This window comes from Aegilops tauschii, chromosome 6 (assembly GCF_002575655.3).
Source record: "Aegilops tauschii subsp. strangulata cultivar AL8/78 chromosome 6, Aet v6.0, whole genome shotgun sequence".
NCBI classification, from domain to species: domain Eukaryota; kingdom Viridiplantae; phylum Streptophyta; class Magnoliopsida; order Poales; family Poaceae; genus Aegilops; species Aegilops tauschii.
Window position 1 is genome coordinate 339515908 of NC_053040.3, and position 5554 is coordinate 339521461.

A 5554-nucleotide genomic window follows, 5' to 3' on the forward strand; every position below is an offset into this window, starting at 1 on the left:
TAGTATAGCGAGCGTGGAAAAGTGGTGGTAGGAGTTGTGAAATTGTCCCTAAGCAATTGACTACTTTACTAGACCGATAGCAAGTTTTATGTGGGAGAGGCCACTGCTAGCATGTCATCCCTGATTGGAATTGTATGCACTTATGATTGGGACTATTAGCAAGCATCCGCAACTACTAACGTTCATTAAGGTAAACCCAACCACAGCATTAAGATATATTGGTCCCCCTTCAGATCCCGTATGTATCAATTTCTATGCTAGGTAGAAGCTTCTGTCACTCTTGCCCTCCAATACATAGTCCTATCAACATATAACTAACCCTATGGTGTGATCCACGCGCGCGCTCATATGATGGGAACCAAAGGATAGCAACATAACCACAAGCAAATTAAACAAATCATAGCAATTCATCAACCACCGATAGGACAACGAAAATCTCCTCAGACATCATAGGATGGCAACACATCATTGGATAATAATATGAAGCATAAAGCACCATGTTCAAGTAGAGGGTACAGCGGGTTGCGGGAGAGTGGACCGCTGTAGATAGATGGGGGAAGGTGATGGAGATGTTGGTGAAGATGATGGAGGTGTTGGTGTAGATTGCGGTGATGATGATGGCCTCGGCGGTGTTCCGGCGCCACCGGAAGAGAGGGGGAGAGGGCCCCCCTCCTTCTTCTTCTTCCTTGACCTTCTCCCTAGGTGGGAGAAGGGTTTCCCCTCTGGTCCATGGTCTCCATGGTGTGGGAGGGGCGAGAGCCCCTCCGAGACTGGATCTGTCTCTCTGTCTCTCTCTGTTTCTGCGTTCTCAGATCTGGCCTTTCACCGTTTCTTTTATAATCGGAGATCCGTAACTCCGATTGGGCTGAATTTTGGACACGATCTCTATCCAGAAATTAGCTTTCTTGCAACGAAAGAAGGGCTCCAACTGCCTTACGGAGTGGCCACGAGGGTCAGAGGCGCGCCCCCTGCCTCGTGCCCCCCTCGGGCATCGTCTCGCATTTATTCTTCTTCCCAAAAATCATAAATATTCCAAAAAAATCACCGTCAGTTTTTATCCCGTTTGGACTCCGTTTGATATGGGTTTTCTGCGAAACAAAAAACATGCAACAGACAGGAACTGGCACTGGGCACTGGATCAATATGTTAGTCCCAAAAAACAGTATAAAAAGTTGCCAAAAGTATATGAAAGTTGTATAATATTGGCATGGAACAATCGAAAATTATAGATACGACGGAGACGTATCAGCTCTCGATCTTTTGTTTCTTGTCCCTAAACCGCCGCCGGGTCATCCCTTTATATACATAGGTTGACGCCTGGTCGGTTTCACAGCATCCCGGCCGGTTCATAAACGTGCCCGGCTCGGTATCTACTCTTTCCTATCTTACAATACAAGTCATATATCATATGGCGGTTTACATCTATGGGCCCTAATCCACCTTTGGGCTCTGGGCCTTCTTGTAAATCTCCTTCGTAAAGCGCCATCTTCCCTATCTTCATGGGCTTCAATACGGGTAAATCCCTATGAGCATAACCCGGCCCCTCCTGGGTGGTTTATACTCAATAGTTATATCCCCAACATTAGGCCCCAGGTTGATTTGAACTTGTTCATGTCAATCTTCAACACTTAGGAAAATTCCTTCTTCAACACCTTCACAAAAGCCTTGTAACTCGCCGTGACGTCATCTTCTGGAGTCATGATAATCCGCCGTGACGTCACCTGCCATTAATATTACACAGAGCCAAAATATTTTTAATGTATCTCCTTTTCTTTAATGAATCTCCAAATATCGAGGCATCCGCACGTCTACAGATCCGTTTTTTAATCTCCTCGATTCCCGCACTTGCCACTTATCCATTTGCCTTATAAATAGGGCCGAGGGTCTTTTTCACTCCCCCCATGCCTCTTCGCCTCATCTTCTTCTTCGCGTCGACCTAGCGCTCGAGCTCAGCCGCCTCCGTCAAGCTTCATCTCCGACCTCAACTCCAGCCGCTGCATCACCCTGAACGCACCAGAAAATCACGACGCCTCTCCGCTGTTCCATGAGCATCAGTAAGCCTTCCTTTCTTCCGCCATAGATCTGTCATTAGGGTTTCAGTGTTCATCGGTGTTCCTCGGTGTTCGCCATTGTGTAATGGTTCTTTGATTCAAAACTTAATATTTTATCCTATACGGCGATGACCATAATCCCTCTTTTCCATCAGTGCATCTCGTTTAAGCAGAAAATACAATCTGAACCTTTATCAACTGTTCCGGTACCAATATTTAGGCCTGAAAATATCTTCATTTTTCTGACACGCAGTAGATCTAAAATTATAATACCAATCTGTGAAACCTATTTTTCATCACTTAGTCATTTTCCAACTTCGGATCTATACCTTCAATACCAGAACAGGCGGTTTAATCTTTAGAAAAAGATAACCCGACAGGTACCATTAGTCCCCTCTTAAACCGCCAATTGCCCATCTTTGTAACTTTGATAACGTCAACCTCCGGTTTAACACTTATGCATGCTTCAACACTTTCTGCCTCTTAACTTGCGACGCTTTATGCTTGTCAATTATGAACCTTAAACGGGCATAAATATTTTTTCAGTTTATCGTAGAAATGGCCAAGTCTTTTTATTCCTGGAATTGGGTGCCGTCCCGGGTTACCGAAGAAGAACTGAACGAATGTGTTGCAATTGGCGCTTTAGAAAAAAACGATGACATCCAGAAAATCCTCCTGAGCCCAAGGATGGTGAAGTGGTTGTGTTTGTTGATCATCTGAGCCGAGGGTTTAACCCTCCTGGATCAAAAAAAAAATCCATGACGTGCTTCATTTCTTCCAACTTCACCCTCAAGATATCGAACCTAACTCTGTGTCCAATATTTGCAACTTTCAAGTTTTCTATGAAGCTTACTTACAAGAAAAGCCCATAGTCGAACTGTTCAGAGATTTCTTCTACTTAAACTGCCGTACTGAGTTTACTGACGGGCCCAATACTGAACTTGGCGGGGTGTCAATTCAAAAAAGGAAAGATGTCAGCTTCCCTCACGCCAAGCATCACAGCCACCCCAAGGATTGGAATCAAACTTGGTTCTATTGCCAAGACACCTCTCCAGCTAGTGAAACCCCTCTGCCGGGCTACCATGCTCACCGGCTTGCCGGTACACATCCGCTCCCCCAAAGGCTCAATGCAAAGGAACGGGCCAAATATGCCCCACAGCTTTCAAAGCTCATGGCCTTTGTGGCAAACGGTTTAACAGGCATTGATTTCGTCTGATGCTTGGTTTCTTGGAGCATATTGCCTTTAAGCCGTCGTTCTGGTTTAATGTGTGAGTACACCTGAGATGTCAAAGACCCTCAACGGCACACTAACATTCAACTGACTGATGCTGAAATTACTGAATCTGTCAAGAAAATGCTGGATGAACCGGTGGCCGACTGCAGTAAAACAAGGCTTAATCCTTTCTGTGCTACCAATAAACCGCCAGTTGTAAGAATTGCCTAACTCTTGTGTTAATCCGTATTTGTAACATTCCATTATGACCCTTTCAATCTTTAACAGGGCGATGATCCATTCTGGAAGAGGAAGTCGCAGGATAAACCGGCAAAAACGCCTCGCGCCAAGACCAAGGTGACCAAGAAACCTGCCAAGAAGAAAACCGCCGAATCTTCCAAATTAATCATTGATGATGATAATCCGGAGTCAGAGGGAACTTGATTCACTTGGCTAATTTTTCATACACCTCATTGACAATGATTGTTATTAGGACAATGCGGAAGCTAGCCATGCAAGTGACGCAGAGGTAATTATTCTCTCATCTGGTTCAGACCGTCTGCCCACACAGAAAACCCGACAAGCAAGCCGGAAAGTAAGATTTTCTCACCCCCTAGCTCACTTGGATCCAAACTCTCTTTTGAAGAAATAGCAACACGAAGCTCGCCGCACAACCCGGCATAGTGGCCATGTGGTCACCTCGTCCGGTTTACCGGACACGCCGGTTCGTAAACGCCGCCCAGAGGTCTCTCATATTTCTGACACATCTTATCTCAAGGCAGGTTATTTCCGACAACCTCTTAATCCGTCTGATTCAAACTATCAGGGAACTTCTCATTCGTCTTCTGGCGAGTACACAGGGACACAACTTCCGCCCCTCAAAACTGTTCCTGGGTGAGCATATCAAACTAACCCTTTATACCTTATGTTTGCCTACTATACTAACCTTTATGTTCGACCCTTTCAGAGCCAAGGCCAGACCCAGCAAAAAGGCCAAGTTGAATAAACCAGCTGATGATAACACGACAACTGATCTGGAAAAGACCCCAGAACATTTTGAACCAAATGCTGACGCTATTCTTGATGATCCGCCACCGCAAGATCATGAAATCCTTGTGGAACAGATGGAAATTGACCCGACGGGTCATGCTGATAATCCGCCAAGCCCAGTCAAAGCTGCTGATAAACCGCCAAGCCCAGTCAAAGCTGCTGATGACAAAACGGATGATGTTGTAGTTACTGGCTTTGGCTACACAACCCCTGGCAACCCCATTGCTCTCTCAAAACATAGTGCCAAACAAGAACTCTTTGCTGTTGACAAGGGCAAGTGGAAAATAGATTTGGAAAGCTATGCCCACCTCAGTGCCCAAGATATCCATTCTGGGTTTTTAAACCGTTTGTACACAAGCGGTGACTATGAAGCCGGTTTAGTGAATATGATGAAGGAGCGATATGAGGTAAATGCTGCTAATCTCTGCATAATTACTCTTCCCTTATGACCGGTTTAAGCTATCAACTCCAGTAGCCCCCAAGGGCCGGTTTATAATACCGATAAGAACCGGGACTTGTAAAATAACAATACTTCAACTCTGCATGTGTAGCCACCAAGGGCCTGTTTATCTTTTCAAGATGAACCGGGACTTTAGAATAACAATTCTTCAATTTCACCTGTGTAGCCCTCAAGGGTCAGCTTATCTTTTCAAGATAAACCGGGACTTTATACTGTAGGACTCAAAATTCTCATTGAACACCTTTGTAAACCGATGGACCACCAAGCTGATTGATGGAAGAAAAAATCCATAGTTTTAACTTGAACAAATATGCATTAGCCCCCAAGTGCCAAGAATAATACTTGTATTGAGCTTGGGACTTGTAAATTTTCTTGAGAAGAAGCAATAGACATTAGCCCCCAAGTGCCAAGTGTATGACTTGTCATGTGCTTGGGAGTTCAAATATGTACAACAAACTCACAAATTGCATGTCTCTTGCAGGCTGAGCTTAGCAAAAAAGAATCCCAAATCGCCGACCTTCAAGAAAATATCAAAACTCGACAAGCAGAAACTTCCAAGGCCAAGGAAGAGCTGACCAACGCTTTAGCAGCCATAGAAAAACTGAAGGAGAGCTTCAAGAGTGAGCGGGCAGGCTGGGACACAGAGAAAGCAACTCTGCTGAAGAGGGCTGAGGACGCTGAAGCGGCCCTTAATCCGGTAGCAGAGGAGCTAACTGGCTTGAAACGGCAAATAAATGCCATGACCTCTGCTGTGTTTGGTAAAAAACTTCTTCATAAACT